Source organism: Octodon degus, unplaced genomic scaffold (genome assembly GCF_000260255.1).
Source record: "Octodon degus isolate 3935 unplaced genomic scaffold, OctDeg1.0 scaffold00030, whole genome shotgun sequence".
NCBI classification, from domain to species: Eukaryota; Metazoa; Chordata; class Mammalia; order Rodentia; family Octodontidae; genus Octodon; species Octodon degus.
This window is the reverse complement of record NW_004524606.1, coordinates 5,263,943-5,288,276: the sequence shown is the minus strand read 5'-3', so window position 1 is coordinate 5,288,276 and position 24,334 is coordinate 5,263,943. Positions and strand designations below refer to the sequence as shown.

Genomic DNA, 24,334 nt, shown 5'->3' with positions numbered 1-24,334 from the left:
AAGATGGCGTCCCCTGCAGCCGCGCAGGCAGGCCGGCTTCTGCGAGACCTGGTGCTCCGGCCCCGGTTCTTGGTTCCCGGGTCTCAGGTGAGCGCCACCTAACCAGGTCCCCGCGCTCTCCTACTCCTGTCTCCTGCTTCTCCTGATGCGCCGCCCCTCGGTGCCCCACACGCAACGCTGCGCCCGGCTCAGGGGAAATCGGATCCCCATTGGGGTGTGGGGACGGGCCGAAGGGGTCCACAACCCGGAGTCTCAGTGTGAAAGACCCAGCTTTCCGCGCATGTGGCACCCCACGGCTCCCGGTGCCCATGCCTGACCCAGAACCAGGCGCTGAACCCAAGTTTGAGAAAAGTTCCTCGGTTTTGGAATCCTGAGGTTTTATTATCAGCTCCGCTAGTCGTGTTTGTGCAAAATGTGTGACCTGGAACTCATTTCTCAGGCCACGTGGTGAACGGGCTTGCAGCTCGGGCAGCTTGGTCCGTGTTTAGCAACTCGCCTTGCTGCGTGAACTTTCCTCACGGAATGTAGTAACACCTGCTGTTGCAGACTTCAGTGGATGTGTGAGTTGGGGAAAGAGTAGGGTCAAAGAGCTAGGTGGGAAACACTTTCCTCTTTAAATGCACAGCCCCCAAACACGGAAGACCTTTGGCTATACTTTCTGGATAACAAAACCAGAGATGGATAGTGGTGGACATTGAAAGTCATTCCAACTTCTGCAGTAGATTTTACTGCTACAGGTGGCCAGCTTCAAGTGGTGAGAAATCTGCTGGGAAAATTTTGAGTTGGTGATGACTTTTGGAGAAATCACTCAGCTAGTGGACATCTTAGTTTCCATAAACTCCTTTCTTTGAAAGAAAGGATAACCCGAGGCCCAGTCAACATCAAGTGAAGCCCTTGCCCATTTCTCCATGTTTAATTAATGCGAGGCAAATTATTGCACATTCAGGTTTAACCAGGACTTGAAAAGTATAGCTTTTATGAAAAGCAAAAAAAAAAGCTAATGATGTTTTGAGTTTTTCTAAGCTTTGGTTAATTATGACATATGTGATCCCCCCTTTCATTTTCTGACGTCTCATTTTTATTAATGTAACTTTACAATGTGCTAATACTTACTATAATATCCTTTGTAGGTGCTTGACAGTATGGTGAAGTAGCAAAAGGAATGGTGTTTTTGTCTAATTAAAACCACTAATAACAGGAAGGTGAACTTCAATTGAGAAACATTAGGGTCATGGAAATTGTACAGAGAAAAGTAAATTTGACATACTAAGCTGAAGTTTGTCTTCTTGGCTATCCAGAAAGTGGAAGGAAGCCTGACACAACACTTGGGAGAGATGGGTTGGGTGTAGGTGCCCTTGCTTTGGCAAGAAGGCTTGGTTAAAAGGTCTGTTGCTTCACTTTGACTTCTGGAGTTAAGGATGAATTGTTATCCTGTGAACACAAATTCAGAAGATGTGAACTATGTTTTTTTCTTTTTTAAAGATAGCAGTTGTACCTAGTATCCAGGAAGCAGAAATGAGCATTGTCAAGAGCTCATTTCATGGGTAGAAAAATTAAGTGACTTGTTCAAGGTCTGTGGCAAAGCTAATTACAGAGTGGAAACTTATCTTCAGGTTTCCTTTGTACTAGGCTGCTGTCTGGTTAGTATAGGTTTCCTCATGAAAATATATTATGTCAACCTTTAAATTAATCTATCAGAAACTATGCAACATCCAAAACACCTTTTTTTTTCCCCTTTATAAACGTCTTGGAATTGTCATTGGACAGGAAAATATGGATTGTGACTTGTAAGGAACTTTATTTTCAAGTCTCTGTAGGATTTGATAATGTTATCTGCCTAGCCCCTTGCCCATAGCTGGAATTAGAGTTAGTTGAACATAATTCACTTTCTCCCCCAAATTTAAGAATCCTTGCCAAGCATCTTAGAAATCTCTTGCCACTCTTGGCCCTGGCCTACTTTGCTCCAGGCCTTATGAAAAGCTATACAAAGATAAAAGCAAAGATTTTTTGCTTTTAGAAGCAACTTTAACTGATTTCACAGAGATATCCATAGGTAATGTTTATCCCTTCCCTGTCATTAAATTTAACATTTGATACATATTCCTGGAGCCTAATGTCATTGAAAGATTTTTTTATTTTATTAGTTCTGGCCTTAGGTTCATTGTTTTTACTTTGGATGTTTATGAGATCCAGGACATTTGAGATCATTTTTGACCTTTGAGCTGAAGGACAAAAGCAGTCAGTCAGGTGAGACTCTGGGAAAGCTGTGTTAGGCTGGACAGATTGAAATGTAAAGGCACTGAGGTGGGAGTGAGCTCCATAGCTCTAGTCAGTTAAGGTCAAGAAAGTGTCAGTGCATGAAGTCTGATAGGGTCAAATCACGTGGAGACTTGCAGGATCTGTCTGACAAAAACTGTTAAGGACATTTAAATGACTTATACAAAATTATATACCTAATTAAAAAACTGGATTTGAGTCTCAGCCGTGGCTGCTGCAACACAGCCATATAATTACTGTACTGTACATATTTCCTGTTATAGCTCTGAAGTAGCCTGGCTTTGAAACTTTTAGGGGAGTAGCAGGCAGTAAACTCAACACTTTGGTAAATGTCTAAGCATTGTGGATCTTTCCAGAAACCCACATCCTGACAGACAGGTGAACAGTGTGCTGTTGTACTCGGTGACATAATACAGGAAAGCCGCTGTATGATGAGTGCAGAGAGGAGCCCATGTGCCTGTCTGTTTTGGACGCATGTTGGCTGAGAACATTGAGTTTGAGATGTTCGTGATTCTAAGTACTTACGTGGCCTTTTAGGACATAGCTGTTCTTTTTGCAGGTAGCATAGCTGTTGTGGGAAACACTGCCTCTCCGGCTCCCAACTTTAAAATCAGTATTGTACTGTAACGTCATGTAACTCAGTAGTGTCCCAAATTTTCTGATCAAGGAGATTATGGGGCCAAAGAGGAAAGTGATCGATGATGTAGAGTGTGCCTAAGGAGAGTACCATGGAGAGAAAACATTCTCTCAGGCTTTCACAGAGACCACATTGGCCAAGCAATGGCCGTGACTCATCCATGTGGCTGACACTGACAAAGGATCTACAATCTGAGGTGCAGGATCTCAGGATAAATCCTGAGGGGATTTCACTGACCTTATCAGACCCAAAAGCTACAACTTTTGTTGCATAGGTCTTGCTTTATCTTGGTCTTAACCATCCAGCAGAAAAGTATAAAAATGAAATATAAGAAGTAAAACCAAGCTGTTATGTTGATCTGTAGGGGACTCACATCAACAATTTCTGACATTGCCAGTCAAGCGGAAGACCCAATACTATTATGGGCTACTGGACTCTTTTAGAATATTTTGCTGAGTTTACACACCTATAATATTCAAATAACGGAACTTAATAAAAAAAAGGGGATACAGATGAATCTCCATTTTTTTATCTGTGTATTCGAAGTGGTTAGGATAGATATATAGTTACATTCTCTTAATGAATAGAGTGATTTGTTCTAATGGTGTTTGTAAGTAGGATATCATGTCCGCATATTGTACAGCAATTAACCACTAGGATGAATGTTTGCAATGTGTTAATTATTGAAACTGTCCAACCAATTTGATTTGAAACTGTCTCATTGCTATTTTTTATCAATAAAATTATGGAAAAAATATAAAAAAAATAAAATCAGTATTGTGTGGATCCCTGCGAAGTGCAGAGGCAAATGTATTGTCAAAGGAAACTGCCTACTCTTGAGTCCCTGTGGTTGCATATTTCAGAAAGAATGGTTCCAGTTTAATTTTCTGTTCATTTGGGAAAAAGTGGGAGGAGAAAAGAAGTGGGAGGACATGCAGGAGCCCAGCTTTTGTAAGTAAAGCGCTAGCTAAAGTTTATGTATAAGTACCTATGGGCAAAATGAGCTTGTAAGGGAAGCGTTACAGTTGTAAATCTGCCTCATTACCCTGGAGAACAAAGATCTGACTTTTTTTTTCTTTTTTAAAATGAAGTACAAATGCAATTTGTAATATTAAAAAAGGGAATCCATTTCAAATAATTTAGATGCTAACCTCTTGACCTTCCCTGTGGGGAAGACCATTTAGTGATAGCTCATGTCTGATATTAGCTTTGTTTACTGTAAATGAAACATTTCTTTTATGAGTGAGTGAGCGCATAGGTCCACAGTAGCGAGAACTTTGTTTCCCTTGTTTCCTGATAGAGTGAAGACCAAAGTCACTGAAATTTGTTATAATGGGGGAGGAAAATAAATTAAAGGAGCATCCTCAGATCATTTGACCTTCACCTCTTTACTACTCAATCTTGAATTGTCACTTGGTATAGTACTTTATGTACTGGATGGTAAAGTTTTGCCTGACAAACCATGAGAAATTTGTACACATTTGAACAAACAATAAAAGCAGCATGCTGATAAAATTTGGACATTAATATTGGAAGTTTGTCAGAAAAGGTGGTGGTGATGGAGATGGTTTTCTGTGTAGAATAGACGGTATGTAGCTCATTGCAAGCAGTTTAGTATGGAGAAGGAGGAGGCAGTGACAAGTTGAGAGCTGCAGAGCGCCTACAACTTGGCTGCACATACAACTCCACAGCTGAATAACCAAGCAAATACCATTCACGTAGCCCTGTGGTTTGAATACTTAAATGTGTATAGCTAATGCTAAGCTTCCCAAAGGCAGAAAACTTACAGAGTTACCTATTTACTGTAAATTCATGGTTCAGAATGATGGGAGGTGGGTGCACTTAGGCAAAATGGCTGCATGAGTACAGAGAAAGGGACACATGTCCTCATCCCCAGGGGCCCCAGGCTCATGCCAAAATTGGCATGTAAGCTAGTGTTACAGTACAACACAGAGATACATAGCTGAGCAATGGTCTTCATCCACCAAGCTACTGTGTTTGTGTCAACATTGGCCCTTTGCACAGTGCTGAGTAAATGTTCATTCTCGCAGTTGGCCTTTCTCTAATGATCTTCTTAAGTCCTCTCTTCAGGGATTATTATTACCTTTTTTTCTTAACTTATTGTACTCCTAAAACTTAACTTTACTTGGTGTTATTTGCTTACTCTCCTTTCTCCTAAAAATGCAAAAATGGAAGCGCTGTGAGGGCAAAGATTTTTCTTACGCTCTGTAGTTTCCTCAGCTGGCCTGACTAGGTATTCAGTAAGCATTTGGGAACTACATGAGTGAGGTGGACAGAAAAGGGGATAGCAGTAAAGGAGCAGGAGTTGAGAGGTGATATTGGTACTGTAGGCAAGTGACAGAGAAAGGAAAGGCTTTCATAAAAGGACTTATTAAACTTGTAGTCTGTGATGAACTGAAATGATTACAATGTATTGTTTCTTTAACCCTTACAATGCAATGCAGAGGAGATTGTACCGTCTTGTTTCATGTGAAGGAACAGAAGCATAGAGAGGTCATGTGCTCACTAGCTTTGCATCCCAGTACCAAGAAGTTGCCTTCTCCATGCTAATAAGTCAAAATGCTGTTAATTATTAAGCTGCTTTGCCAAGAGACCCAATTTGAGCTAAACCATCCAAGTAATCTATTTTTATCTATCTTCGATCTCTTTGTTTTTGGTCATGTGGCCTTGGGCTGGCTGGCATACTGATGGGCTACACAGTTGCCCTTTCTGGGCTTTTGTCCAAGTTCCTCTTTCTTTGGCTTTGGGCTCTAGGGAGCAGTGTAACAGAGGGGTTAAGGTTCTTCTTCAGCTGAATTCCAAATCTGGATTCCTTATGTTTTTGCTCTGCATCCTGGAACAAATGCTTGAACTTGATGTTCTTTGAAGAGTTAGTTCTTACACATGGCTACAGAGATTAAATAAGATGATATGTAAAACATTTGGCAATATGATTAGATCATGGGCCTACCATGATTATATCTCTCTCAGTGAATTTGAAACTAAATTTACTTGCCTCTTTTTAAGGCTTTTTTGAGCTAGAATAGCTTTCCTTTCCCAGATTACATAAACATTTATTGTGTGCTGTCGTATGAGAGTTAGACATAGTGTGGTGCTACTATATTTTATTTCTTTTAATCCTTACAATAGCTGTGTGAGCCAAGATGATTATTCCCCATTAATATCTGGGGAATTTGAGGCACAGGGAGTTGAAGGCCTCCCTCCTGGACCCTGGTTGTCTTCAGAATGTCCACAGTGAAAGCTCAAGGTGGTACCAGGAGTGAGGGTACTGTTCGAGTTCATTTTGTTGGGCGTACCAAGTACACCCTTTTAGTTGATCATTCCAGAATTGTTTGCACATCCGAGTGTTGACTTAGTAAGCATTTGTGGACTTAATGTGCATCAGTGACCTGAGGCAGGGGTCACCTAAAGACTAAAATGTCACAGTATGTGCCTGTGCATTTCACTGAGGGCCTAGCATGGAGCAGTAGCCTTCGTGGTAGAGGAATGCTGGAGAGATGGTGAATATTTTATTGCTTTTGCAGATAAGAATGAAAGATTAATTTTCCTAATGATTTGAGTTCAGATTTGGATCCACGTGCTGGGTATATGGGCCATTCTCTTTGTAACAAAGAAATGATTGTGAAACAGTGGTACTTAGGGATGGACCATGAAGATACACATAGATATATGCACTTAACTCTAAAATTTATTATTATTATTATTATTATTATTATTATTTTTTGTTAAAATTGGACTGATGGATTGATAATGGAGATACGGGAAAGCTCAAGGAAAAAGTCTTTTGGAGTTCTACTGGGGTCCTGTGGGTGGATGGATGGGAATCTGACATCCATTTTTCTGCCTCCACAAAGCTCTCCACATGCTTGCTGTCTTCCAGTTTCTGGGCTGTCTTTGTCCCAAGCTTGTGGTTTGAAGGCACTGAAGAAGCTCAGGAGATAAGGCTAGTTTCAAAGCACGGGGAGATAAGGCTAGAGAGGCAGGTAGGCTCCATGTGGACCTGGTAATAGATGCAAGCTTGCTTGTGAGGAGGGTGGTAGGGAGCTACTGAAAGTATTTGGACAGTGATATGGTTTTCTGGGCATGATCTAGAGAGGTTCAGAGGTATATAAATTGGAGGGTACCTGGGAGGCTTTTGCCTTGATTGCATACTTTGAGTTATGCCAAGATAATAGGCATAAACTAAGAGTGAATTCACACTGCCTGAATTTAAAGCTTGTCTTCAGCACTCAGTAGCTTTATGCTTTGTAAGAATGATGTATGCATTTTACATGCATTTTTTTTTCACGTTTCACCATCCGCAAAAGGTGAATACATTCTTATGCTTATGTTGTAGATTGCTTTACAGGTTGCCCCATACGTAAAAGATATAAAATTGGAAAACAGTGGAAGCTGGTGCCAAAATTGAGGTGACCACATATTTTATCATCCCACTTGGGGCACTTCTGAAAATGAATGTAAACACTGAGTATTTACCTGGAATGACAGATAGAAACCAGAGTTGCGCCTGGAAAATCATCTGTGTAGAGAACCTAACAAAAAGGGGCTAACTGGAGGCAATAGGAGGATAGCAGAGAAAGAGTGATGTTAAAGAAAGAGTTTGGTCAAAACCGTGGTTCTCCTACTTAGTCCTATTGCTGGCCTCTTCTGTCCAGATAGCAAAAGGTGATAGAAACTTGCATATTATTTGTGAGCAGAGAAGGTTTGAGGAGTACCTCTCATTTTACAGTGTCCTTGTTCATGGAATCATGTGTGTCCTCTGTCTTTGTGCTTGCTGTTCTCTGCATGTTGTCAGGACCTCAGAAAAAGAGCAGGCATTGAAGAGAAGAGAAAGGAAGAGACCCAGAGATGTGCTGGGCTTGCAAAACATGGCCAAGAGCTTTCCCAAGCCCAGGGCTTAGTGGGCCAGCACTGATTACTTTCTAGGCCCTTTGGAATGATGCCACCTGCCTTATTGTTGCCATCCTGGCCCATAGTCTTGGGTGGAGAATGCAGGTGCTTACTAAGGCTTCTTCACTTGAAAGAGACCTTGGACTTGTCTCTGGAAAAAGAAAAGCTTACAGTATTGAAGGGGACTCTTTCTTTTCCTGCTCTGTTAAGTGATCACTTCAGTTGAGGTAGCATGTCTTTGTGACTTCTGTGCCTGGGTTGGCCCGTGTCCACTCCTATACCTGCTCTATTTCCTTTGTCCTCAATGCCTCATTCAGCATCTGCTGTCTCCCAAGTTTCAGTTTCTAACAGTGCACTCCTGCTTGTGCACTCAGGTTTGAGTCACTGGCCAGGTAAAAACATTGGCAGGTTTTACCTAGGATGTCTGCCCTGTTCTACTCCCTGTATCTGAGATAGGAATGACTGTAGAGAGGAACAGCACCATGGCTTGCTAGTGGCAGGTCCTGGGTGCAGTGGCAGGGGTGTGGGGTAGCCTGACCCATGTGGGGCACTGTTGTATTTTCTGTCCTCAGAAATTGCTGCCATTCTGCCTGCCTTTTTCTCCAGTTTTCCACATTCATGTTTGCTTTTTCTTTTCATTCTCCCAAATGCCCAAACATTTTCTTAACTGTTTATTTTTCTGGTCTGAACTGCACTAATTGAACAGAGTTCAAGGTGATGGGGAGGTACCTTGGTTTAGACTTTTTTTTAATCATGAGACCCAGTAACTCTTAGGCAAGAATTATTAAGAGGAAAAATGGGATATTATAGGAAGTTGGTTTATCTATCCACGTGGTCAGGTGAGCTATTCCAAGATAGGTCTAGACAACACTTTGCCTACAGGCATAGAGTACATTTATTTGGAACAAATGTCTGTGTTGAAATAACTCAGTGCATCTTCTACTTCATGCTTCCCAAAGAGAAGGATCTGTAAGTCACTTCTCAATGGAGAGCTACCTGCAGGGCAGAGCTTTAGGTGCCTACAGGAGCAGCTGGCTTCCCCAGTAGTCAGTCTCAGACTGATGAATGGAATTTATTACACTCAGTCCATCACCAGACTGATAATTTTTTTTTTTTTTCAATGTATTTAGTTCCAGGTCTACAGGGTCTCACTAGGTAGATTGGACTTGTACTGATTCTGTTTTCAGCTTCCCAAGCACTGGGATTACAGGCGTGTGCCACCATGCCCAGTCTCAATCTCTGTCTCAGCGGGCCCTGGGGGTGGGGCCAGCAAGGCCTGCTGGGGATCAAACCCCAGCTGCTTTGCTCTGCCTAAGCAGATGCTTAGTCCACTGATCTATCTGGCTGGCCATATAGACTGGTAATATTTTTTTTGTTTTGTTTTGTTTTTTTTATTTGGTGGAATTTGGAGATCTTTTTTTTTTTTTTCTTTTCAAAGTTTTATTGATAAACATATAGCAATGAGACAGTTTCAAATCAAATCGAAAGTACAGTTTCAACAAATAATACACTGCATACATTCTTCTCAGTGGTTAATTGCTATACAAGATGCAGACCTGTGATCCTAGACTGGTAATGTTTTATACTTCATATTGGGATATATTTGGGAGTAGAAGGGAACATTTTTAATAATTATGCCTTGGTGGTGGAAACCTATAATCCAAGCACTCTGGGAGGCTGAAGCAGGAGAATTGGCAAGTTAAAGTCCAGCCTAGGAACTTAGTGACTCAGTGAAATCGTGTCTCAGAAGAAAAACGCTTAAAACAGGCTAGGATGTAGCTCAGTAAAGGTTCAGATTTCAATCCCTAGTGCTAAAAAAAAAAAAAAAAAAATTATACCAGGATAGTGGCATAAGTCAGGACTAAACTTACGCTTTTCAAATTTGGCTTTCAGTGCTTGTATTTTACCTTTCATTGTCTCTGAAATGCAGATGACTTTCCCTCCATGTTAAATAAAAATGGTGTGTCTTCCAATTGTTGGCATCTTAAATTTGATGAAATTCTGTAAATTTCTTAGGCTTTAGTTTTTTCATCTGTAAAGTGAGGAAAGTTTTAATACTCAGTTTCTGGAATTGTATGATGAGTAAATGAGCTCGTGTATATTAATTTTAACACTGTCCCCTAAGTGATCAGTAAAGATTAGTTATATTGGCTTGGGCTATAAATTATCAATAAATTGGATATCAAGGAAAGAAAGACTTGTTGTTCTTGCCTTCCCCCATCCTTACCTTGACCCCCAGAACTTGCAAGGAATATTAGCAGTAAGGTGGGGAACAGGAAAATGAAGTAGGAAAGTGAAGCGGGAAAATTACCATATGCCCAGAATCAAATGTGGAAGAATAAAATAGGATCTGTTGGGAAAAGGACTCTGTTGCATCCACACATTGATTTGAAGTGGAGATTAGCTTTGTAGCTATTAGAAAATGCTAGTATTTTCTCCTTATTGGTAGAGATCCCTTCACTTCTTTATAAGGAAACTATCTTTGTCCTTTGATCTCTGTCACCATCTTAGCCTTGTTCTCTTCCTCCTGCTGTTGAGGTGCAGTGTCGTACCACCTGGACATCCAAGGACCAAGTTGGGTTAATTTACCCTGGAAAAAGAGGGGAGATCACATTTCATATACATTCTTATGCCAGCCTGAGTGTCGGTGTGACTCTTTATAAAGCAGGCTAAAGAAAACTGGGAGTTACTAAATTATTTTGGATTAAGGGAATAAGCTATTAATGATGAATATCCCTTTGTTAAGAGCAGAACTCTTTTATAGTGATATATCATTAAAATTGCAAACCAACAATACAGTGAAAAAAAAACCTTGTAGTTATTACCTTTTTCATAATTCACAGGAATAAATGTACTATCTGGCTAATTAGAAAACCACATAAATTCTGAGGTGGTAGAGTCAGAAACAGTTTATCCTGCCAAGGATGCAGAGGAACTGAAGGGCTATGTTGTGTTGGAGGTGAAGAAGCCTCTGGAAGCTTGGGCCTCAGGTTGCTTTTAGGTCAGAGGGTCAAATCCCAAAGGCTTAGTCTAGCAGCATGTTGGTGTACTAGATCCTGTTCTGGTTTTTGCCATAAATTTATGGTGAAGCTTTTATGAGTGGTATGAAATAGATTTTTTTGACATTATGTATAAAGTATAATTTCAGTGTGAGGGAAAAATTATGGAGTTAAATGTTCTGCAAAGATGAGAGAAGAATACTTTCTTTTCTGTTAGAACCCCCCAGCTAGGACTGTTCAGTGATAGGGTTTAATTTGTCTTAATGTTAATGTATCAATACTATTTTGCTTACAGTAATCTATCAGTCACCGTGTCCTTTTCTTGAAGGCATTTTGTCCTCTGCTTCAAGAGGAATCTCTTTACCCCATTGTACTTTACATTGTCTTTATAGGTCAGAGAAGAATCCCCTTCTCAGAACTTTGCAGTTTTAAATGAGTAACATGGTCAACGTCTAAATAAAAATAATTACTAAGGCAAAGCAGTGTTTTGGTGAGTGAATTTTGGGAATTGAGGCAAGTAGCACAGGAACTGCTTTTGTGATGCACATTTAAAATTTTTTGTTGTTCTTTGTTTGAGGCAGGATCTCTTGTAGCCCAGGTTGGCCTCAAGTGCTCTGTGACCCTCCAGCCTCAGAAGCCACCCCAGTGCTGGGATTACAGGCACGTACCATCATGCCCAGCTTGATTTGAACTTTGGATTCGGGAATTTTTGTTATCTTTGATACCTTGCTTTTGCTTCCCAAAACTTTTAAAGGTACTAAAGATATGAATGTTCTTAAAAAACTTCCTGTGGGAAAATATGCTTAACATAAAATTGACCATTTTACTTTACCATTTTATCTGTTTTGTGGCATTAGGTACCTTCATTCATCATGTGCAGCTGTCAGTCCATTCCTGAATTTACTCATCTCACTTGAAATCCTATTTTTTTTATACTTTTACTGAGAAACAAATAGCAGTGAGACAGTTTCAAAACTGATCAGTAGGACAGTTTCAATAGTAAATACATTGCACATGGTTTCAGTAGTTATTCATTGTACAAAATGCAGGCATGACAGCCTGTCCACAAACACTATTAGAACAAATCTTACTCATTGAATTAAGAGAATGTAGCTGTATATCTGTTCTATTTGACTGTACAGATACAAAATGGTCATTCATTTGTATCCCCCTTTTTTGTTTAGTTTTGTCAGAGAAGGGTATTCCATTGTCATGTAAATATTGTAGGTGTGTGAATTCTGCAAAATATTCCAATATAGTCTAGTAGTCCATAACAGTAGTAGGTCCTGCGCAGGACAGGCAATGTGAGAAGTTGCTGAACTGAGCCCTTTACAGCCCAGTGTACCAACATGGCTTTACCCGTTATACCTTGTTTTTATACTTTTCTGCTGAATGGTTAAGACCAAGATAAAGCAAGACCTATCTAATAAGAAATGTAACTTTTGTATCTGATAAGGTTAGTCAAGTACTCTCAGGATTTGTCCTAAAATCCTGTACCACGGTTTGTAGATCCTTTGTCAGTGTCAGCCATGTGGATGAGTCATAGCCATTGCTTGACCAGTTTGCTCTCTGTGGAAGCCTAAGAGAATGTTTTCTCTCCATGTGACTCTCCTTAGGCACACTCTCCATCATCGATGACATTACTCTGTGACCCTATAATCTCCTTGATCAGAAAATTTGGGACACAACTGAGTTACATGATGTTACAGTATAGGTTCTCCTATGTCCTGAGTCTTCATTGATGGTGAAAGACTGGGGCGAAAATGTTGGCTGTCCTTGCAGCCCTTCTTTTTCTCTTAAGTTTTGGTCTGCGAACTTAGGTTGTTAAACGAGAAGATTATTATTACCCTACAACATATACAGTTGGGTTTAACCTAACTATCTGTCTGAATATCAAATTTCTTAGGCATAACATGGAACAGGCATTTTCTATTAAATATTGATATGTTAAACTTTAAGTCCCCACAGAATATGAAGAAAAATATAAAACAATAAAACTATTTAAAAATATGAATGAACAGTTACATATTTTTACATAGAAGTTTAGAAATCTAACCATATACAGCATTGTAGCAGGACAGTTCTGTGACATTTTTTTTCTTGTCTCTATTTTTCATTTATTACCCCCCCCCCTTTTTAAGCAAACATTTACTTGAGAGACAGTATAGCAATAATTGGAACACTTCTCCACTGCTGGTGGGAATGTAGACTGGTGCAACCATTATGGAAATCAGTGTGGAGACTCCTTAAAAAATTAGGACTGGAAATCCCATTCAAGCCAGCTATCCCCCTACTGGGAATTTTCCCAGAGGAACTGAAAGTGTCATATCATAGTGATATATGTGTGCCTATGTTTATAGCAGCACAATTTGTGATAGCCAGATCTTGGAAACAACCAAGATGCCCATCACATGAGGAATGGATGAAAAAGATGTATTTTTATTCAATGGAGTATTACTCAGCTGTAAAGAATGATAAACTTGAAACATTTATATTTAAGTGGATTCCACTTGAAGATATACTCATAAATGAAATAAACCAGACCCACATATGTAAATATCGTGTCATCTCCCTAGTGTAAGAACTCAAAAGAAGAAATACAAATAGAAAGGTATAACACAATTAGAAGGAAAGCGAGAACTTGAGGATTAGACAACGAAGAGAGTGCAAGGAGAAAAGCTGGGAAACAGGACAGGGACAAAGCCATACATTTATATGTAGAAGATGGATAAGGCAATTATCCTGAGAATCTTCAGCAGGATTTCGGTACTAGCAGTTAATTGGTAGGATTCTGACTCTGACTAACTATATATACTGATACCTGTGAACTAAGCAACTGCACTGAAGTTCGCAATGTGTAATAGTAGGGTCATGCTTGGAATGCCTGTCATTCTGCTCTTCTAAATACATACTGCTTGTCATGAAATACCAAGTACTGCCATACTGTCTCTCAAGTAAATGTTTGTTTAAAGAAAAAGAAATCTTATATTCCTTATACCCATTCTCTATCCTCCAGCCCCTAGCAAGGCACAACTATTCTGATTTTCAGGCTCAATGATTTTGACTGCACTAGGATAGTAATCAAAGAGGAATCATCATTCTGACTTCCTAAACTGATTTCTTTTACTTAGCATAATGTATTCATAATTTGCCTATGTCGAAGCATGTACAAAAATTTGTTTCTGTTCAAGGTTGCATACTGTTCCATTCATTATATGTATATCATTCTGATTTTCCATTCATCTGTCAGTGGACACTTGAGTTACTTCTACCTTTAGTAGTTGTTATGAGTAGTGCTGCTCTATACATGAATGCTAATGATCTTTTTGGTTAGTGTTTATCTTTGTAGAAGAGTTGTCTGATGTTAGCTTGGACTATATTTTTAGTTTCCAAGTCTTAATTTGTAAGTATTAAAAAGTATTTTCCTAATATTATTTTATAAGTACTATATTCATATTCATTTATCTCTGAAGTGGGTGTTTGTTCCATGCCCTATAGCCGCACTGTGGTGAGTTGGTAGGAAGCTTGGGTTAGGAGGTGGTTTGTTGGAGACTTGTGAGCAAAGGATTCACAGTGGGTGTGTTTTGTGTTGTGAGAGGGCTTCCCCACCCCTGGGGATACAGCTGTGCCCTTTCTCTTAGATTCACCCACACAGTGGCTATTAATACAGTCTAGAGAACCTGAAGAAGTAGGACACATGTAAAAATAGGCTTCTGACATTGCCAGGGCACATTCCGTGGGCCAGGCTGTGAAGAGACTGCCTCATTGTGTCCTCGCAGTGACCGCAGGCACAAGCGTCTTACTGCATTGCTAACCCCGTTTTGAAGAGGAGTCAGGTATAGTTCAGAGTCTTTAGACAACTTCCCTGCTGTCCAGATGTTGCTCTGCACAGCTCTCAGGAAGCCACTCACATCAGCCTCTAGAATCGTGCCGGTGGCTTGAAGTGTGTTCCCTGCAAAAGTTCTGTGGCTCATCTCCAGTAACCCAGAGTGTGGCCCACTATGGAGGCAGTCTTTCTGGAAATCCAGTTAAAGTGACACATTGACTAGAATGTGCCCTAATCCAATCCAGTATGACTGGTGTCCTTCTAAGATGGGAAACTTCAGACTCAGTTTAGACGCACGCACGCATGCATGCACACGTGGAGAATGCCAGATGAAGATGAAGGCAGTAAGTAGTCAAATTCTTCAAATTGCTTGGATGCTAGGGTCCACATGTGGGACAGATTTTCCCTCACAACTTTCAGAAGGAGCCAGCTGAGCCAACATCTGGATCTTGGACCTTCCAGAACCGTAAGAGAACATTTTTGTTCTCCAAGCATGTTGCACTTTGTTATCTATCAGTATGTTGCACTTTGTTATCCATCTGAACATACGGTGAACTTCTTATACTCTGAACATTGATGAATGAGTGACAGATATCACCTAAAAGTATTCTGAAAGTAGTTTTGGCCTCAGATCTCTAGTACCATTGTGCATTGAGAACAGTGAAAGTGTGATATATATTTTAGTGAGATGTATGTGTAATTTTGTGACCAAAGGAACCTTTGTTTTTCTCTCTAGACAATGCGAGAGTCTGAGCTTGTTCTGAAGTTGCATTCTTCTTTTGTAGTTGCTTGCAGACTTAACTCTTGAACCACAAACATGAGTTCTCTGTTTCCTATATTGTTTTTGAACCAGCACATTATATTTCCTGCTGATATATTCACTAGTTTAAATTTGGGAAGCTGTAAACAGATCTAAAAGTGAAATATATAGACAGAAGAGCTGCAATTGGGAAGAATATACCAAGGAATGAGGTAAGAGCTTTGATGCCACTTTCCAAATGAGATTTCCAAATATATTTTAAATAGTAGCAAGAGTTTGGAGAAAATGTGGAGCTTTATTGATTCAAATGTGTCAGTTCTTGTATTTTTTATTTTGCTTTTAAAGAAGGAAGTAAAAAACCTTATTAAGAAAATTTCATCTCCAATTCCATTCTCTTTATTCAGATAGCTTACTCAAGGTTAAAAGAAAAGAAAAAAACCCTACAATTTAATACCCATGTTATAGGCCTTTTGAAAAACAGTTGCATAACTTAATCCAGCTGATTTTGTAATCAGAAGCATTACATGAGGCACTAGTTTTCCTCAGTAGTATAAAGTTGAAATTTAAGAATAATCAGCATGCAATCAAAAACTGATTATAAATGAACAGTAACAAACACAAAAGTGAAATCATTTCTGTGGGTTATGAAACGAAAAATAAGGAATAATAGCAGTCATTGAAAAAGAAGAAGGATGAAAGGAGGGTGTGGTTGTGTTAATATAATAGGCAAAGAGTAGGTGACAGGCAGCACTGAGGTTCCATGGAGTCCTCAGAGTTTTGGGGAGGATGGGGAAGCAACCATTTTAAAAGAATAAAAACCTAGGTGTTTGTGAATGCTTTTACTGCTTTTGATGGAATCATGTAGGGACAGCTATTGTGGAATTTTAGGACTGAATCACATCTCTGCTCTAGGTGCTAGCCCATGGTAGAGAAAACAGGTTCAGAGTTTGTGTCTGTTTCTGGCCTACTCATTGGCTGTGTGGCTTGGACTCAGTTTCCTTATTAAACTCTAACATTTATTTTACCTCTATCATGAGTCAGGCATTGTTCTCTGTGGTAGGTACGCTTACAGTATGTATGTAACATACATAAAGTGCTTCCCAGAGTGTGTGGCACAGTGCTGGTAGTACCCCAGATGAATCCAAGACATGTAGGAGACAGCAGCAAATACCAATGAAGCACACTACTCATTACTAGTCTCTTCCAAATACGCTTGAAGCCTAGGGATTTGTCAGGGAGAATTCTTTAGTTCTGTGCTCGTATGTTTTAAGATCTTCAGCTCAGGTCTTACTATATATATATATTAATTTTTTTTTTCCTTAGCTCTCTGGACTTAAGTTCCCTTCATTTTTAGATTGTCCTTGTTAATATTACCTTCTACTGTACTTACGCACAGTAGAGTACAAATAATGATCTTCATGTAGCCTTTTAAAACATACATCTATATGTTGAAACAGGCAACATGCGGAAATTGGTAATAGTAGATTTAAAGAAAAAGTACTAAGTTAATAGTACTGATTTTCTTAGTTATTTTTCTTGTCATTGAGATAAAAATACTTGACATCCAAAGTGAGGGAGGAAAGGTTTATTTCGGTCACAGTTTGTAGAGGTTTCAATCCATAATCAGCTGGTTCCAAGTCAGGATTGCATATGGCAGAACACAGTTCATAGTGTTCACAAGGCAGCAAAAGCAACAAGGGGCCTTAACAGCATCTTTCTGCCCCATTTAGGTTCTGTCTAGGCTGCTGGGATTAGGGTGGTACCAAATTAGTCAAGAGTGAACTAATCACACACCCTTAATCCCAGTATTATAAATTTGAGAGTCAGCCACTTCCAAAAAGCCTGCCCTCCTCCTTGACTGCTTGAGGTTTTGGGGGACATCTAGCTACAAACCATAACACTGATATTTGTTGCTGTTATACTATTAAAATATGGGTCTTTAGAAAGTGATTAAACCAGGAAGACCTCCCTCACCCCAAGAATGCAGTCATGGGGGTCATGCAGTGTTCTTCCAGTGGCTTGCATGCCCACTACCTGCTGTGTGAGGAGGGCACGGCACGAAGGCCCTCAGCAGATACAGAACTGGAGCCTTGTTTCTCTTCAGTCAGTGCTGTTCTGAGGCACAAGTGTGCTGAGGCATGGTGTTGGTAAGACAATTGAAATGACTGTATTTGTGGGAAGCAGAAATTGTGGAAGTTCTTATATTGGGTATTTTAATGTTGAATTTTTAAAGTTCTTTGTGTATTTTTGTAAGTCCTCTGATACTAGTCTTTTCTCAGATTCAGATAGGTGATTTGTACATATTTTCATACTCTATGGGTTATCTTTCATTCTTTGAGAGTGTCACAGAGTTTTATATTTTGATAAAGTCCATTTTTTTAGGTTTTTGATAGTTCATAATTTTAAACTTTAAGAACTCTTACCAAGCCCTAGATTCAAAAGGTTCTTTCTTATGTTGTCCTGTAAAATTTTTAAAAATTTTGCATTTAAATGTGATCTATTTTGAGCTAATTTATATAAGTTGTTAGGACTGAGTCAAAATTGATCTTTTTTGCCTGTGCATATCTAGTTGCTCCCATGAAATTTGTTTAAAAGGCTGATTTCCTTCATCAAGTAGTTCTAATGGAATTGCAGAATTTGATAGTGCTGTATCTCCATAATCCCAGCAATTTAGGAGACAGAGGCTAGAAGTTCAAGGCCAGTCTAGGCAATTTAGCAATATATTAGTCTCAAAAATTCGGAGGACTTAGGATACTTTTCAGTGGTAGACTTGCACATGCATAAGGCTTTGGGTTCCATATCCACAACACAAGACAAAGTCTTAGGTAACTTTGACACTGTGTTCTATATATGGCAGCTGAATTGCAGAGAAGTTAAATTTGAGAGGCCTGCGCTGCTGCCTTAAGCAAAAGGTTTGACTTCGCTTGCTCCTGTCTTCCTCTTCAGTTTGGATCTACAGATGTATTTTGTCTTTGGCTGGATGATTTGGTATCTCTATGAGACTTTTCTTGATTTTTAAGATTTTTTTGAATCAGCACCATTTGAGATTGAAGATTTTCAGTATTTGACTTTATATTCCTTTGGATTCTCGGCTATTAAAGGCACTAAGTACTTCTGTCAATCTATGTTATGAGAGATATCACTTTCAAAATGTGGTATTTAGTGAAGCCAGTTTATATAGTTTCTGTTTAGAGGCTTTGTTTATACAATTTTGATGTATAATGAACCACAGGATCCTGAGGAGTGTACCCATCAGAGGTAATCTCAGTAACATTCATAGCAGGTTGATAAGATAAATGCTAAAGTGAGTTCACATGGTTGGTGATAATGGTCTGGTTTGTATCTCTTCCTTTTATGGTCTCCTAGGAAGAAAAGTGATAGAAGCTCAGATTTTCCTTTCCTCCTAAGAATACTTCATGTATACTGAAATTCAGCTTCCACATGGTTTATTGGATTTTAGGACTTCGGTGAACTTTGGAACTGACTCAGTCTTAACATAGAAGCCACGGGTGTTATGTGGCCAAGGATAGCTTGCATATGATAACAGGGAACAGAATATTTTTCCCACTCAAGTATAATGTTCTTCTCCTAAATAGACTTTTTCATTCAGCTTTGGAAACAAATACTGTGATTTGACAGTTTGTGGAATGAAAAGCACAGGCCCTCCAGGCAGTTCCTGAGCTCTAGTGCTTGACTTGGTGCTGCTAGCTGTGTTCCCAAGCAGGCCCCTGCATTAGACCTGAGAGCTTTGTTTTCCTCTGTGTGTTCTCAGAACACACAGCAGTGGTGGGTTGAAAACTTAAGAGAGCCAAGACTGCGCCAAGTATATAGCAAGTGCTTAATAAGTGATGACAATGGTGGTGGTGTTTAGCAGGACTTGTTATTTTTTAGTAATACTAATAATACATTTTGTCTTCTTGTTTAATAAACTGAACACATAGATTTTATAAATATACCATATTACAGGTAGGCTCATGAAGGCATGGTATGCTTCCATAAAATAACAAGCTAGATAACCTAGGATAAATACAGAACTTACCAGTTAGGTAAGGAAAAGGAAAAACCATGATATCCTTCCTTTCCATAATATTTTTACTTGATATTCTTATCTCTGGATCATTAGAAGGGTCTTGTACTTTTTTTTTCCCCCAGTGCTGGGAACTTTTTATTTAATGAAAAAGTGCCTATGAATAACTGATAAAATACAATGGAGGAAATGACCAGATATTGCTCCTAGCCGAGTCCCCAACCTCCATGTGAGAACCAGTTACTTCACCCTTTTACCTGAGCAGCTCTTTAATCAATGTGATTAGAAATGTGAGACTTAAGATCTAATGCTTTAATATATATATTCCTAATTTTCAAAGCTGAAAGTTTGAACTATACCTCTCCTTAGCCTCTTTTCTCTATTAACATACGTTTATTAGCATGCTTTTTAGGTTAGTTTAGAATTGTAGCAAGCGGCAATATTGCATCACCCCTAAGCTGCATCCCTTTTTTTTTTTTGGCCAGCTCAGCCCACCATGAGGGTGGGGCTGTCGCAGCATGTAGTGTCTGGATCAAACCAAAGTCCCCTGCAACTGCCTAAGCTTACCTAAGCAGGCGCTTTAGACCGCTGAGCTATCTTGCCGGCTCCTGCATCCCTTTTTCAATGTTATGTTCTACCCTCAGTCTCTGCTTCATTCTCAGACTTTAACTTGTGGCTAATGACTACTGAATTTGCATTTCATAGTATATAATGAAGGAATGAATGATTCAGCAGTATAACAAACTATTTGAGAAGACAGCAAAGCTAAAATGTAGTCCATTTGGAAATGTTTTATTTGTTTTTGAAACTAAATCCAAGGAAACACTTCTCATTGTGCAATTATGGGTATATTTTATGAGTCCTTGCCCTATAATTCTGGATTTTTCTTATGCTAGAATGAGTTTTTTAATCATCTCAAAATACGATGTTTTCTAGGTTGACAGGTAGAAATTGACTTCATTCTGAAACTGTAGCTCTCCTAAGAATTTGAGGAGATATTTGAAAAAAAAATTTAGAAATTAGTACTTCAAGGTACTAAGTTGCTGACAGAAATAGCTATAAAAATATAGTCATGGCCAGACATATTGGTACATGCTGGTAATCCCAGCACTAGAGAGGCTGTCAAGAGGATCCCTACAAGTGTGAGGCCAGCCTAAACTTCATTGAGAGACCTGGTCTCTAAAGTAAAGTAAAGTAAAATAAAGTAAAGTAAACTAAACTAAAAACTTGTCGGTGGGGGATATATGGATATGAGCATTCTCCATATCTACTCAAAAGCAGATGGTATTACAACTTTTCTACTTTTATTTCTGATTTAGAAAATTTAGCTTGTAGTCATTCTTTATATAAAACTTGGAAAATATAGAAAAATGTTAAAAGGCTATAATGCACACTTTAATCACCTGTGTTCTAGAAAAAACACTGAATAACTATGGAATTTTATTTTTCACCTGTGCATAATGTATATATGGATACAGTTTCTTTTTTTTTTGTTGTTGTTGTTTTGGTGGAACCAGAGATTGAACTCAGGCCCTTGTGTTTGCCAGGCGAGTGTTTAGTCTACTGAGTCATCTCACCTGTACAATTTCTTTTAACCAAAATTGGTGTTGTATTAATTAGATAATTTTATTTCCATCTTACTTTATGTTAAGTCAGGAAGACTTACCTGTGCATTAATTTTTTTTTGGCAAATATAAAGTGTGATAAAAATGTGATGTTAAATTTGTTACAGTAAAAAACACAATATCATTAATCCTTCTCAAACTAGTTCTCATTTCAAACACACATGCTGGTGTTCCTTTTTTTGCGGTACTGGGGACTGAACTCAGTACCTTGTGCTTACCAAGCAGGTGCTTATGCTGTTGAGCTATATATCTGGCCCCATGCTGTTGTTCTTGATGCTTTTAGCACCAAGACCACCTTTTGTGGTCATTTTAACTTTTGGGAAGAGCCAGAAACCTCACAGTACCAAATTGGTGAATAAAGTGGATTAGGGCACACTCTAATGTTTTTATGAGCCTACAACTTTATTAGATGTCACTTGGGAGTAGCATTCACTGTATTTTTGATCACTTCTGAGAAAGATATTCATGAAAGAGTACTTCCAGAATTTCCTGAAAAAAGTGATAAGAATGATAGGGTGATGGAGAGTAGTTTGAAGGAGATTAAAGACAATGTGTCTTTTATTGTAATAATTTTTAAATTTAAGTATATACCATATATCTTGATCCTACCTAGTATGTTTTCCTGATGCCCAAGAATTTGGAGAAAAGCTGCAGTACTTATGAAGCTTGCTAGCCTCTATTTTGTCATTGCCTGATGTGTAGTAATTTCTGTTGATTCTGATAGTTTCCTGTTTTAATGCTGTGATGAATGCTCCTGAACATTAATTTCTATTTACTGATTGAATAAATTCTCACAGCATCTTGTCAGATTTTCCCCCGGAAAGTCTGTAAAACTTTATGCTACCCATGGCAATGAAAAACAATAATAATGATAGTTACCATTTGTTAGAGGTTTACTACAAGTCACATCCTATTTTAAGTATTTTGTATGCATTAACTCATTTATTCTTCACAAAACACTAACCTATTTAGAGATTAAAATCAATTGATGTGTCATCTATAAGAATATGTATTTTCTAGTACTTTGACCAACATCAAATAGATTTAAATTTTTTTAAATTTATTAGAAACAAAATAACTTCTCATTGCTTCAAATTATATTGCCCCAGTAGTGCAGAGAGTTGTTTGTTTGTTTTTCTTAATCTGCCAAAAAGCAAACATCATCTTCTAGAGAGAAATTTATTTAGAAAAATTTCCTTGGGCAAATTCTAAATCCATGTAAATAAAAAATACAGTTATTATTAATTTCAATAGGACATCTTTGAATACATGGCTGAACTCAAAAACTAATTTGAATTTTGCTAAGTGACATTAAATCCTGATAAAATGGGTACTTCAGGAGTTAGTCATCCTTATATAACATAACAAGATAGGGTCCTCTCATAATAAACCTTGTAAGAGTCCTGTAAGTTCCTAGCTTTATTCCTACTTTTACATATAGTGCATTTAATATACCACTTATAAGTATACTAATTTGATATTCTGTGTTTATGTGATTGAAACTTTAATGCAAGCCTAATTCAAGAAAACCAATAGCTGTACAGAAGTAATCAATAAAAGCAGTGCAAGCAATACATGAGATAATCAGTGTTACTAGCTGGCAAACATGAACATACATCAGATGTACAAATGTGAGGCTTGTTCATGATTGCAGTCACCAGGCATGAGGTGTGTAATGTATTTATTCTTGCAAATGCAAATAAATGCCTTGTAAGTTGAACAAGGTTGATTAAATGAAATTCCTCATTATGTTGAATTCTTGAGACCTGATGGCTATATCTTAGGGCCTTGCTGAAATATAAATAATTGGAATGGGCAGAAGAGCTGAAGTTTATTCCATGCTGTGTTGCTCAGTTAAACATTTTAATTGAAAAAAAAAATTTAATTGAGTTTCACTAGTGGAGAGTTTGGAGTCAAGAGGCCAGGCAAGTAGGTTTTTAGTACCAAACCAAGTGGGCGACTGTTTAGGGAGTAGATACAGGCAAGTGAAAGTGCGTATGGTGAGAACAGAGATAGAAAGCTGATGGGAGAAGAGTCTAGTGGAAGACCTCAGTGTGATCCTGCAACTCATTGCATCAAGATAAACCGGTGTATTTATTTAAGTGTAGATTCTTTGGCTCTGTGTCATGTATTCTGTAGTTGAAGCCTGGGAATTTCCTAACAAATCCACTAAAAATTTCATGATTAAGTCCCTCAAAAAGTTCCATATTAGTATTTGAGAACTATTGAAGTAGTCAATTTTAGGGTCCCTCTTTGCTTTGCTATAGAGAAACAAAACAAAATAAGCATGACCAATTAGGTCTATTTATGATCAGTTTTCCAATAAAAGACAATACCTTGATACTTTTTCTAGAGTTCAAGAGAAACCTCCAGTATCTTATCCAAATCATTCAGCAGATCAGTCAATGATGCGTATTCCCACCATTTGCCAAGAACTGGTTCAGCAACAAGCACAGGATCTAATCTTCAAGGGGGAGAAGCAGATGAGAAGACTGTGGGGGGAAAAAAACAACAACAACAAAAAAAACCCCTTCCTTTACCCTTGGAGAAAATAGATCAAAAAGAAAAATTAAAGCAATTAGGACCATGCTTGATAACCATTTAATTTCCAGAAGTAGTCCCTATTTCTTCACAACACATGGTTTCATGACAAAATTAGGCTTGATGCCCAGTGATACCAGCTTATAGTCAATGGTCTCCTTGCTGGCTTTCTTGATCTATCAGGCTTGTTCATCCCTCACTTGAGCGGGCAGCTACTAGTCCATAGAGATCTTAGCTAAGGCTGCGTTTGCATTTACGTTCAGCTGTGTGATTCCCTACAGCAGTATGAACAGCAGCACACTATCGGCTGAGAGGTAAAAGCCAAGTGTAACTACAAGCTGGAAGCCTGTTGATGCACATCCATTTGGAAATGATCTAGGGGCAATTTCTGAGCCTTTTCAGAGCAAGCCCAGCCTGAACAGAGCTACTGAGTACCTGGCACCAGAGCTGCATTTTCTCCCCAGTGCTCAGTAGCAGTCCTGTGCACTGTGTGTCCTCCTTGTGTCAGCCATTGTCCTCCTCATTTGAAAGAGTAACCTGGAGCTTAGAAAAGTTGCATAGTTTATTTGAACTCACCTAGTTTATAGTAGAGTCTAGAATTGTATGTTAGTGTCTTGGGACCAAATTATGAAATGTAGCATAAAATACTGAAAAATCAAGAGTGTGCATATAACTTAATGTGTAAAATACACTCCACTCCTTGGCACCAGACCAAAATAGAAAGTTAGCAG

General features: G+C 38.7%; 1 protein-coding gene across 1 annotated transcript in view; it reads left to right on the top strand.

Moving 5' to 3' along the window:
* Positions 1 to 6: 6 nt before the first annotated feature.
* Suclg2 (succinate-CoA ligase GDP-forming beta subunit) overlaps positions 7 to 24,334 on the top strand; it is a 312,863-nt gene continuing 288,535 nt past the window's right edge. Inside the window, exon 1 of the mRNA XM_004629484.3 lies at positions 7 to 87. The gene's annotated coding sequence lies outside the window, so the exon portion shown is untranslated. The remainder of the gene's footprint in view (positions 88 to 24,334) is intronic.